The following is a 13736-nucleotide window of genomic DNA, read 5'->3' on the forward strand; positions in this document are numbered from 1 at the left end:
TCTGAAACTAACCTCTTCTTAGTACATTATAACAACAAAAGCCTTAACCCGAGCAGTTTAATCATCTAGCATTATAATCGAAAGGAAACAACACTGGAATACTACTGGTAACCAGGCATAATTTTCTAAGGTGAATACAAACTTCATTCTGAGGAATACACAGGGAAAAACCACCCCACTATCATCATCATCTTTATCATCGTCATTTTAGTATTACCAAAAAGGCATAAAATTCCAAAGTTACAAATGTACCATAATGACAAGAAGTTATAGCTTCAAGGGATGTAAAGATGAAAGCAGTTGAACCTTGGAAATCGTATATTTAAAGACAGTTGATATACATCAAAATCAAAATCATAGATAGGAAATAATCAGAAAAGCTTGTCCACGGGACAGAATTGCACCTAAACCTCCTTAGGTAAGTAATTAAAAGAGAGAAAAAGTGTTCAGGAATCCTGTCTAGCGTGAAAACAGACCAACTTTTTTTTTCTACTGAATGACCTTATTCCTTCCCACTGCAAGGATAATTTTGATTTTTAAGTTCATTAGAAATAGAAAACATGCACCATCCGTCAACGCCTTTTCCTTACACTCAGAATATCGCTGAGGATCAGGCCCACCTCTGAGGCTTCCCTTGGGCATCACCACCACTGTCCCATCACGCCTGGTCCAGGTCCCTGGAGGCTTGCCAATATTCGAGTTAATCGTGGAGAAAGCAGTGTTAGGCAAGGAGTGAGAATGGAGGGGAGCGGAAAAGAGGAAGACAATAGGAAGAAAACAAAGAACTCAGTGATGCCAGCGTGGGACTGAGCGCAAGGGTTTAAGGGTGGGTGTTTCGGACTGCCCCCACACGGGGCCCTTTCGGGGTCCTGAAGGCTCTGCAGCGCGAGGCGCTCCCACTCGGGGCGCTCAGGCGCAGCGCCAGTCTACTCGCCGCCGCGGGGCAGCAGCACGGCCGCCGAGGAGCAGCACCACGGCCGCCGAGGAGCAGCACCGCCACCGCGCTCGGACCCCGCGGCGCAACGCGCAGCTGCCGGGCGGTCACCGACCAGGTAGGATCTCTCCGCGGTCCCAGGCTCGTTGCCTGCGCCTCTGAGTTGGGACTGCGGGCTCTAGAGGAGCGAAGGGAGTGAGAGACGGCCTGGGATCCGGCACGGAAGGGTCGAGAGCTGGGAGGTGCAAGGAGCGGGTGTGGGGAGGGGATGGCACACACAGCTCTCCTTTTGAGATGTTCCAGGAAGAGGGTTGAAGGCTGCGGGAAGCGGGAGTGAGAACGAAATTGAAAAGATGAAAAGAGAGCTCGATAAAAGAAAACTTTTTGTAATTGTTTTCTTTTGGTTTCTTGTATGTTGATTGCACAGGATGCTGCCAAATTAGGCTCGGCCCTTTGGAGGCCAATGAGTTTAGGGGATAGAGAGATGCCTCCTTCCTCCTTGCTTTTTCCCTCTCATTTGAACTGAGGAAGAGTGAGGAAAAGATCAAAAGTGTCCGTGTTCTTGGCAAAAATTTGTTAAGAGAGATATTTTATGGAGATATCAACCTGTCTTCAGAAAGGAATCACCAGTTTTCTTGGAATTTGTTAGAACAGGGGGCACTGAGCAGTTTCCAATACTCAGGTCTTAGTAAACCAAGCTTCTTTTCACACTTGGGGGTAAGCTGGGCTGGTCTTAGATCACTATATATATTTAAAAAAAAAAAATGTCTGAGTACTCAAACCTGTAATCTGAGTGAGAATGGTTCGCAGCCTTTGGAGCCAAATGTTAAAGTATAGTTAGAAACGTCTGTTTTGTTGGGTTTGTACCACTATCAGCATTGTGAGACTGACTGTTCATGCCAAAGCCTTAGGATTCAGAGGGGACAGTGCTTCCCCAGCATGAAAGAAAAGCCCAAATGCTGGTTCAACAGGGAGAGTCTGATTACTTCTGCCAGGAAAGCACCACAGAGCCTCCTTGTCCCCCTGTTGCTCTGCAAATATGCCGGCCCAATGTGATGCTAATAAAAGATTATTCAGTCACTGCGAGAGATGCTGTGGAGGGGGTTGGTGATATGAAGAGAAGAATGAGAACTCACTGAACTTTCTCGGTCACGGTGAAAATGAACCAGAAGCATAGTGTCCAGGTCTGCTAAGTTCCAGGTGCCTTTGCACATACCAAGCCTGTTGAATTGTTTTATGAAACGCCTACAGTCTCTGAGGAGTTTATCTCTCCTGGTATTTTGGACCTTTCTTTTAGCGAAGAGAATTCTAAAGCATTGGGATTCAAGGGGACTCTGTGAAAGAAACAAGAAATACAGCAGCTTGTCTGAGTTGTTGCTTTTTCCCTGCATTATTTTTTAAAACCCAGGGCCACCACTGGACATTTCCTGGCCAGGGGACCTTTTGTAGAAAGAGTCATGTATAATCTTGGATCCCAACCCTGTGAATCATCATGTTCATTTTTATTTATTTATTATTTTTTTACGTGAGCAGGCACCAGGAATTGAACGCGGGTCTCCGGCATGGCAGGCGAGAATTCTGCCACTGAGCCACTGTTGCCCCATGTTCATTTTTTTTTTAAAGTTTATTTCAGCGTAACTATGCTTGCAGAAATATACATCGCAGTTAATAGAATGCCATTTAAATTTAATTTATGCTATACAATTTGAAACAAAAACTTAGCACATGGTTTAAGATTTAAAAAAGAAAGGATTTTCAATCAGATTTTTTTTCATCTACTGCAAATGTATAAAAGATTCTATTGTCCCTCAAATGCTGCTATTAGAACCCTGAGAAATTTACCTTTGGTTTGCTTCAGAAAAATAACATACATCGCACTGTAAAAGTTTTAAAAATTGATGCAACAAAACATTGTTGTAATGTTTCAAGGCCAGCGTACAAACTTGTATATGTATATGGGGGAAGAGGAGTGGGTAGCTGTGTACACACAGTAAAACTGCAAAAGCTGTCTGATTTTGTTAATATTGACCGTCGATTGAAAATCTGCGCAAATCATGTTAATTTTTCCTGTCATTTGTAGCTCATGTAAAATGGCAGACTTACTGGGATGCTTAATCTCTTTTAAAAATGCTGTGTCTAGTGGGAAGGAGGAAGATACTTTTACTAATTTGGTTGCAAATTACTTCTGAAGTTTTTGTACAGCTGTTTAATGTCTCTCGAATATCAGTGCCATTGTTCGATGCAGGTGTCTGCCACAGAATGATCTTGTTAGTCCCTTTCTTCTGCTGATTGGATGTACATATATTTAAAGACACAGCATAGGAATATCTTCTAAAAACTTCAAAGCCTCAGCTGTGAAACTCTTCTGAGTTAGCAGTTAAATCTGAATTAAGATTTTTTTTTTTTTGGCTCTCATACTCTTTTATCTCTGATTTCAAGAGTAACCTGTGTTTGGCATCCCAGCTTTTGTTTCAGCCTGCTGCAGTTGTCTTCTAGACTTTCAAAGTGTGCATTTCCAGGGAGGGCTCTTGTTACCATCGGTTTGTCATGTTCACTTCCGCCATAGTCCTGTGCTATGGTGGCTCAGGGTGGCAGGTATCGCGAGGGCCGCTTCTACATTTATACCCTGCCAGCTTTACCTGTTCTCAACAGAAATGCTCTTAGTAAGTCTGCATTTAACATACAGGGTGCAAATACCAGAGCTTTGATTTCTCTCACTGATGTTTCATTTCTCTTTCAGTTATTGCAGGGATATTGCTAAATTATTCACACCTCAGTCCTCTTTATTGTCTCAAAGACCCTTTCAGCACTACCGTTCTATTTCTCCTGTTCGTAGTAAGTATTGGAGGGTCCCTTGAATAGCCCATTTGTCCTTGGCCATTTCTATAAAGGTTCCTCATTCAATTGTAATACATTCTTTCTCTTTTGTGGAAAAGACCGAATTCTTCTGTATAATGAATCAGATGTTTTATCTAAAATTCCCTGTGGGCTACGTTCAAGATTTTCTTTGGAGAGTGTGGGCTTATGGTACAAGTCTGTAGCTGGGATTCAGTAAACCTCCACGGGCAAATCTCCTTATAAGATTGAATTATAGGGCATTTGTCTTTCTTTAAAACAGGTATTAGAATTCGTACTTTCTGTTTTTAATGCACTTGGTATTTTAGAGTTACTGATTATGTTTTGTCCCCAAAATATTGTCCATGTGAACAAACCTATGTGACAATTTATTATCAATAAAAAGTTGAATATATCTGAATTCATTCAGGTGAGTTCTTTCTTGTAAGGTTCGATCTTTTGTTTCTTTTTTCCCCAGTGTTTCCCAAAGTCCTTTAGAATAATATTGTTAAGTGAGGAAATATTTCAGAGAACACAGGCATATCCAAATATCTATAATTTCATTTTCCCAATATTAAACCTGTAATTAAAAGCAGGGAAATTAGTCTAATGATGACATACATAGTATTAAAATCATTCATTGTGTTTCTGTCCATTATTTTACAACTTCAAGTGTCTCATTTTCAAGCAGCAATACATCTAGCTTTGCTTTTCCATGCCTGTTCTAGTTGGTAACATAGAAAACATAACTGAGAAACTCATAGGAAAACATGTTGTTGAACCAGAAAGGTGAATTTAAAATGTTCCCTTGTAACGATGGAAATATTTATTTTAATATGTCAAACAAAACATTTATACACAGTCAAATTAAGATTGTTCTGTCATCTAAACATATTGGGTTGAAATAAGAATCAGAGATTTCAGAAATTAGGAATAGTTGACCTGAGGTGAGAATCATAGCTAAGCTGATGCAGTAATAAAGATATTTCTTATTATCCTATTATCCACTCCTTTGCAAGCAGCATGTCCTTCGGCAGGTTGCTATAGGTTGATGTTATTTTGAATTGCACTAATGATAATAATAATTAAGCTAATAATAATTGTAGCCAACAGAAACAATAACAAATGGTTTATTGAGTAATTATTACTTACAATTTATGTGGCAAATATTATACTCAGATTTTTATTTATTTAAAAGAATTTTATCTGTTTACTTATTTAATAAGCATTGCAGTCTGATTTAGTCCTTACAAAGCCTTTATACATTAGATATCATTATTTGTATTATTACCCTCATTTTATAGGGGAGGAAACTGAGGTTCAAGAAAGGTGAAACACTTGTCCACATCATACCACTGGTAAGTGGTAGACTCAAGGCTCTTTCCAGATCTGTCTGACTATTGCTATAAACCATTTGCTGTCAACCACAGGGCAGTACTGGCTATCAATTAATTTTTATCAAATTATTTGGTGCCTGATGTCAGGAGTCTATGGGCTAATGTTACTCCTGAATGCACTGGGTCTTTTTTTCCTATCACACCTTCTGCCTAGATGCCTTTCGCTAATTCAGAATCATTGGAAGAATTATACTCTAGCAGCCCTGAAGGGCAGGAGAGATCCTAAAAGATAAACAAAATGTCCCTGTATTGGGATTGCCCCACCTACATGAAGGGTCTCATGATTTAGAGATGGGTATAGAGAATCAAGTAAATATAGCATTCATACTAATAACTCTTAGTGAGTGGGACAGACTCTTTGCAGAAGATGAGTTGAAGGTTTAATGATCTTTTGTGTATTATCAGCACAAGACAAATTCCCAGGACAGTGGAGAGAACAGAAAGGGAGAAGATTAGTCATTGATTCATCAGGCTTTCGTTGTCAGCCTCAGACCCACACATTGTACTGTATAACTCACTGAGTAGATGTAGTCAACTAAATAGGAAATTATAATGAAGTATAATGATTTCATCGTGAGCTAAGTAGTTATTTATCAGTTTATGATGCTATGGTGTAGAAATCTATTATATATGTATTTGTTTACTTCCCGTCTGTTTTCTCCTCTAGAATATAAGCTGTATGAGGGTTGAGATTTTTGTCTGTATCTATATCCCCAGCTGCTACAACAGGACCTGGCACATAGTGGTTCCTAAATAAATATTTGTGGAATGAATGCGAAAAAACCAGTGCCTGCTACACAGCCTGTTTCTATGTGTGTGGTTGTTATTGTTCAGAGACACTACAGAGGTCACCAGGCCAGATCATACAATGTCTGATAAGCAGGAGAATTGTACTTTGTCATCCAAAGTGGGACACTTTCGAGAGTGTAAGGGGATTCTTAGTTATCATTAATAGCTAGACTGAGGTAATCAGTGTAAAAACAGACTGTCCTATGCAAACTAGTATGTAGACTCAACCATTTTCAGTCATGTTAAACCCTTTCCTAAGAACAGGAAGAACTCTAATATCAACTCCATTCTAGTATCGCCAGCATTGCAGAGAGTCTTGACAGTCTGTATGATTTTTGCTGCAAATAAAAGAAAAGTGTTTTTTTTTTTCTTCCTTTCTAAGTTTTTGCTGAGGATACAACAGTTCTAATTACAGAAAATCTCAAAACAAGGAAACTAAATTTTCCAGTTGTTGATATTTCCAATGTGTGGTATACATCTCAGTGATCTTTCACTTACCCCCTTTCCCTCTGTACCCCAAGGTATATTGTCGCCAGACCAAACATCTGGGTTTAGCCTAAGAGGAAACCAAATCCCTGGAAGGCTTTGAAAGGCCTGTCTTGGGTTGTCACATAAGCTGAGTCCTGTAAGATGCCTGACTATTATCTCACCAAAGCACTTTTCCACAGAAGCTTCCTATCTCTTGGTTTTGAAGGTGAATGAGGTTTGGGCCAGTTTAACAATATTTTGTAAGAGCACAGATTTGAGGTCTTGAAAATAGAGATGCGAGGTTTGAATCCCACCTTCAGGTGGGGCCTTTGGTTCAAAGCCTCAGCTTCTTTCTTTGCCTGTTACACTGTGTTGCAGCGAGAATCTGGTAAAGTCATGGGAGTATGAATCTCAGTGGACTTGGCCATGACAAAGCAGTAGCCACAGTGTACCTGATGTGGTCCAGCCCTGCCAGCAACCCCTGGCCTTAACACTGATAATGTCAGTTGTTAAAAAGCTCTTTGGAGCTAGAGGCCTGGGTTTCACTCTGGCTCTGCCAGTGACCAGCTGCACAACCCTGGCTGAGTGAGCCTCACTGAGCCTCAGTTTCTTAGCTGTCATATGGGGAGAATAATGCCCCTCTCACAAGATTAGGACAAACACAAAACAAGAGAAGCCAGATGCTGCTTCTAGTGCTGGGCATAGACAGTGGTAATTTCTAAGCAGTGTTTGCATTCATTTCCAAGTGATACGTCTCCCCTTCCCCTCCTCTTTCAGTCACCCTGCAATGCTTCTGACTTACATAGGCTGGAAGCTTTATTTTTTCCAAGGATATTTGAATTTTGACAGAAATTGATGTGTCAATCTGAAGGAAATTGTGTGTTGTTGGACTCCCATGTTTTAATTTGTAAATGGGGAATGATTGCTTTTTTTAGTTTTTTTTCCATGATGATGGAACATTGTACCACCCAAAGACCTTCTCATCTTTACACCTTGCATTATTCAAAGCTTGAACCTTCTGCCTTATAAGATGTGCAGTAAATATTGCTCAGACCTCAGGACAGGACTTCTCTCTGGCCAGTCTGTCCCCATTCCCTTCTAATTGTATCTGCTATATACAGTCTGTATGGTGTACTCTCTTATAGTGTACTACCTACATTATCCGCTGTAGTGTTACGAAATAGTTAATAATGGTTAATAGCCAGTGTTTGGGAGGCAGATAGGCCTGGGTTCCAATCCAGACTTCAATTTTCTTAAGCAGTGTGACCTTGGGAAAGTTACTTAATCTCTCTGAGCCTCAGTTTCCTTATCCATGAAACTGTCATAATAAGCTACTATAGAACTGGCATAAAGAGTAAGTAAAATGTACAAATCATAGTAAGCAGTGAACAAAATTGTTTCTTTCTCTAAAGACCTGGTCCTTTTTTGAGACAGTCTAAAGTAGTATGATAGAGCTACGTAAATAAAACACAGGTTTGGAGAAGAGAAAATGGTTTAAAAAAAAATCAAAGGCAAGGGGAAGAGACCTAACCCACCATACTGGCCCATTGCTGCTTCTAGCGATTTCCCTTGTGATATGATTCTGCTCTACTTCTATATCCTAGACCATTTTAATGAGTTAGTTTTGGGGGCTTTGATCTTGTTTTTTACAAGCCAACACTCATGAGTTAAAAGTGCCAAGAGCAGACCTTTGAAATCCCTTGGCTAACTTATCCTTCTCCCCACCTCCTTCACCCTGACTTGTTCACGCTCTTTGGGTGCAATCAAGAGTATATGCCCAGGAAGTTGCCTGATGCCAAGGTATGGCTGAGTTTCCAAAGCAAAGCAAGTCCTGTGACTGGGTAGGTCAGCTTTCCTCAGTCCAAGTGCTGAAGAAGCTGAGTTTTCCATTAAAGAAAATGGAAATATTGGGAGAAGTTTTGGGGCTGTAGTTTTCCTTTTTGTGCTGTAGTCTTCCATGTTTTCTCATCTATGGTCCTTCTATATGTTTCCACTCTAGAAAAGCAGGCCCCTTACATAGTGTTTTTCAAATGGTAATACACAGTCCATTTGTGGTCATGAAATTAATTTATTGGGTTGTGACAAGCATGTCTTAAAAAATGAAAGGGACGAGAACAGAAAATACTGGAGTGGATTTCATGTAGTAAGGGGTAATTATTTAATGAACTTTTTATTGTGTGGCTTGGGGCATATTATAATCTATTTCTTACTTGAACATTTGAAGATCATAGATTTATGGCATTTAGTTTTCTGTATCTCTCCTTGAAGCCATGGAACCATATAAGTTTAGGGCTGGAAGGAGGAAGGAGGAATAAAAAGGAAAGTAAATTTTGTTGGGACCTGTGCTAAGTGTCCTGGATACGTTGTGTTGTTTCTCTTAAAGCCCTGTGTCATGGATGGTGTTTTAGTTTGCTAAAGCTGTCAGAATGCAATATACCAGAAATGGAATGGCTTTTTAAAAAGGAACTTATTAAGTTGCAAATTTACAGTTCTAAGGCCATAGAAATGTCCAAATTAAGACATCCAGAGAAAGTTACCTTAACCCCAAAGAAGGGGCTGATGAAGTTTGGGGTTTCTTTCTTAGCTAGGAAGGCAGATGGCAATGTCTCTAGCTTTCTCTCCTCATTTCATAAGGCTTCCCCAGAGGCATTTTCTTTCTGCATCTCCAGATATCTCTGGCTGTGTAGGCTGCCAGCACCTTCCAAAATTGCTCCCTCCTAAAGAACTCAAACAACTTCACCTTGAATGGGTGAAGTCATATCTTCATGGAAACTACCTAATTAAAATGTTACCACTCACAATTAGGTGGGTCGTATCTCCAAGGAAACAATAAAAAAGATTCCACCCAGCAATATTGAATGAGGATTGAAGAGCATGGCTTTTCTGGGGTACACAATTGCTCACATTTTAACAGATGAGATGCTGAGGTTCAGAGAAGTTAAGCGAATTGATCAAGGGTCACACAGAAAATTAGTAGCACAGAGTCCTGGTCTTTTGGCTCCTAATCTATTATTTTTATGCTTCTGTGGGTTGTATTCCAAAAGTTTTAATAAGTTGGTTGGGGAAGATATTTTCCCAGGGGAATAATGTTTCCTCACTTGCCATTTGTTTTCCTCATTTGCCAGGAAGCATATAAACTTTTGGCCCCTTAAAGAACTAGACTGGTTTCTAAGAAATAGAATTAATTGAATGGACTAGAGATTTGTCAACCTGAAGTAGAAAGAGATTAAAAATGACCACCTTTCCCTCTACTGAAGCTTTCCCTTTGCATTTCCTAGAAGCACAGGCATTGGCCTGTGAAGTGATGTGCTCCCTCAGTGTGATGTCACCAGGGCCAGGAAACCAACTGTCCACTCTTTTCCAATGTCTAGACGTAGACTGGTGGGTTCTATGAAAAAATTGTGCAGCTTTACAAATTCAGGATGCAGTACTTCCACAATTTCCAACTTCACCTAAGCTCTCAGGCTTTCCTGGCTACCAGGTCATTTGCCCTGATCAGCTCTCCATTGCTTTCTATTTCAGACCTTCTCCCTACCGCATCCCCTCACTCTCAGCAGATTGTCTTGCTTCCTGCTTCATTGAGAAAATGCAGGTTTTCCAGGTGGGAATCACCCTGACCTTGTGATCACAAGTCCACAAACCTAACTTTGTCCTTCTATCCTCTGGGTTTTCCCTCTTTTCACAATGGATAACGTGCCTCTCCCCTTGGCTCTGGAAGTCGTTGCTCCCTCATTCTCAGGAATTTTATTCTCTCTATTGTCTCGTCTCTTACCTTTATTTTCCTTCTCTCCAACGTTATAGCCGTTCTCACTGGTATAACATGTCCAAGTACCCCCCTTCTTTGAAAGGAAAGGCTGTCCTTTTGTGTCCCCTTCCAGCTTCTGCTTCCTTTCTTTCCTCCTCTTCACAACCTAAGTCCTTATAAAGTATTTCCTACACTTACTGTCTCTATTTCCTCACTCCACATGTCTCAGCTGGCAGACATCTGGTTTTGCCTCTACCATCCCTCAGTATCACCCCATCTCCAGACTTATTGCTAAATGCCAGCCTTACCTTATTTGACTTCTCTGCAGCAGTCCATGCTATCGAGCATCCCTGCATTATGGGGCATAGTCTTCCTTTGATCCCCATGGTTCCTGTCCTATTTTCCTTCCTCCTTCCTTCCCTGCACTTCCTTTGCAAGCCCCTACTCTTCTTTCTGTCGCATGGGCAACCTCATCCATCACTGGCTTTCCCTACTGTCTACTGCTTACCCAAATTCCTACTGGTCCTTTCCCTGATAGGTCACGTGTGCATCTAACATCTCATGTCCAAAACTGAACACATCCTCAACCCCTTCCTCTTTCCACAGATTTCCTCCTCTCTTTTCAGTATCTAGCAAAGGCAAAAACCAGGATTCCTCCTCCTTCACTTTTTTTTTACATGGGCAGGCATCAGGAATCGAACCCGGGTCCTCTGGCATGGCAGGCAAACATTCTTGCCTGCTGAGCCACCGTGGCCCGCCCCTCCTTCACTTCTTTAGCTCGTACAAATCGAATTCTATTAGTTCTTGCTCCTGCTTATCTCTTTATTCCACTGACTCCCACCCCCACTGCCTCTACCCTGTTTCCAAGTCACCAGCTATTCTCTTCTGGATTGCTGCTACCACCTCTGAACTCTTCTCTCTTACAAAGAAATGTTCTCACTGGAGCTGGAATAATCCTGCTAGAACCCAGATCCATACATGTCACTCGTCTGCTTTAAGTTCTTCAGTGGCTACCCAGTATTCTTGAAATGAAGCCCAGACTCCTTAACATGAATTAGAAGGTTCCAGTTGATCTACCTTCCCTTATCTCCCCATCCTCATCTCCTCACATCACATTGCAGTCAGACAGAGTCTATTTGAGTTCCTCACCAGTCCCACACTTCTCCTTGCCTCATGGAATGTTCTACTCGATCTCTGAATTCTTTTGCTAATTCTTTTGCTAATTCCTGTACATCTTTCAGTCCCCATTTTACACATCTTTTCCTCTAGAAAGTTTTCCTGTTGCTCCAAATCAGGATTTGGTTTCCTGCAGCATGTTCTCAAAGCGCATATGAAATAATCCACATTTAGTGTTTAGTATCCAGTGGCACATAGTAGCAAACAATAAAGGTTTGGTACATATTGCCACTGTTTGCTTACTTTTAGACTTCACCAATAAATTGCAAAATTCCATGAGGTCAGAATCCACACTCTGCTTCTTTTAGTATCTAGCATTTAGGCCCTGACACATAGCAGGTGCTCCATAATTATTAGTGAATAAATAATTAAGTCCTGAATTTTAGAACCTGTAATGCCTGAGGGACAGCATGCTAAAGGGTAGGAGAAAAAAAAATCCCAATTTAGTGATTTAAATGTGCGTAAGTAGAATCATTATCACCCTGGGGAGTATTTTTCTGTGGTCTCTGGAATTACTGTTTCTAGATAAATTTGAGAAAAAAATCAGAGCTGAAGGTGATAGGACATATTTTTTAAATGCTGGAAGGGGAAAAATTCCTAGCTCCCCTTTTTTGGTGAGCATTCTCCACTCCTGTCATCCCTATGGCTTTCGCTTTGCTGACCATTATAATTCCTGTAATAAAAGGGGAAAAAAGATAAAGAATGATCAAGAAATATAACATCAAAATATTTTAAAGTATTCTAGAAGCAAAAGCATTAGGCAGTAAGTAACCAATAAAATAGATATACCAGGGCCACGGTGGCTCAGCAGGCAAGAATGCTCGCCAGCCATGCCAGAGGACCCGGGTTCGATTCCTGGTTCCTGCCCATGTTAAAAAAAAAAAGATATACCAGAACCCAGAAATTATTTTGATAAAGAGAAAAGATTAAAAGATTGAAGAAGCAAAATAGTTTTAAATTAAATAGCAAAAGATTTTAAGAGTTTTTAACAACAGAATAAGTTACTCTTGAATTTTTGACAGCAGTTAAGAGTAAGAGTGGTAAAAAGCAAAAGGCTAAATTTGAAAATTAGAAGGATAAAAGTATGCCAAAAATAAAATAAGTATTAAAAGAAAAATACTTTTAAATAAAGAGATGGTAAGCTGTTTAGGAGACTAAGTTAAGTGGAATAAGCAAAAATACACAACTGAAAGAAAAAGCATAATTTTTAAAGACTAAAAATAAACCCCGCAGTCCCCGTGGCTATCAACAGATGAATGAATAAACAAAATGTGGTTTATCCATTCAATGAAATATTATTCAGCCACAAAAAGGAATGAAGCTCTGACACATGCTACAACATGGATAGACCTTGGAGACATTATACTGAGTGAAATGAGCTGGGCATAGAAGGACAATAATGCATAATTCTACTTATCTGAAGGATCAAGAATAGGCAAATTGACCATGGTTCAGTTTCCAAGCTTCTAAAACAAATACTATGCAACGAATTAGCTTAGACAATGGAAATTTATTGACTCACAGTTTTGAGGCAAAGAGAAGTCAAAAATCAAAGCATCATGAAGGCAATGCTTTCTCCTGGAAGACGGTGGCACTCTGGGGCTGGCTGCCGGGGTTTCTCCATCCTTGGCTTTTCTGTCCTGTGGCAATGTACATGGCAATCTCTCCTCACTTCTCCCTTCTCTTCCAGGTTCCATGACTTCCGGCTTCTGGTTACTCCCTCTTGCTTTTTCCCTCTCTGTGGCCATCCTTATAAGGCCTGCAGTAATAAGATTACGACCCATCCTGATTCAGTTGGGCCACACATCAACTGAAGTAACCTCATCAAAAGGTCCTATTTGTAAGGGTTCATACCTGCAGGACTGGATTAAGTTTAGGTACATGTTTTTCTGGGGTGCATAGCTCCAGGCTGCCACACAGAGGGACAGAAAGTAGATTAGAGGTTACTAGGGGCTAGGGAGAGGGGCAAAGGGGAATCACTGGTTAATGGGTACAGGGTTTCTCTTTGGGATGTTGAAAAACTTTGGTAAGGGATAGTGGTGATGGTAGCACGACATTGTGAAGGTAAGCAGTGCCACAGAATTGTACAATGAAGCTGGATTAAAATAGTAAATTTTATGTTATATATATGTGTTACCACGATAAAATTTTTAAAATAAAAGTAAATCCCAACAATAATAAAAGAAAATGGGCATTTAGTATGGGTTCCTGACAGCATGTAACCACACCTAAAACAGGTTAAAATGGATGCTTAGGTCTCTAGCTTTGTATCACAAAAATCCAATTTAAGGGTGGGCCACGGTGGCTCAGCAGGTAAGAATGCTTGCCTGCCATGCCCGAGGACCCAGGTTCGATTCCCAGTGCCTGCATATGTAAAAAAAAAAAAAAAAAA

The 13736-nt window shown here is 40.5% G+C and overlaps 1 protein-coding gene across 3 annotated transcripts in view; it reads left to right on the top strand.

The window, feature by feature from the left end:
• Window positions 1–968: 968 nt before the first annotated feature.
• Window positions 969–13736, top strand: part of PRKCQ (protein kinase C theta) — a 174620-nt gene continuing 161852 nt past the window's right edge. For all 3 annotated transcript variants that reach the window (XR_013179426.1, XM_077169476.1, XM_077169478.1), the window contains exon 1: window positions 969–1052. The gene's annotated coding sequence lies outside the window, so the exon portion shown is untranslated. The remainder of the gene's footprint in view (window positions 1053–13736) is intronic.

This window comes from Tamandua tetradactyla, chromosome 7, assembly GCF_023851605.1.
Source record: "Tamandua tetradactyla isolate mTamTet1 chromosome 7, mTamTet1.pri, whole genome shotgun sequence".
NCBI lineage: Eukaryota > Metazoa > Chordata > Mammalia > Pilosa > Myrmecophagidae > Tamandua > Tamandua tetradactyla.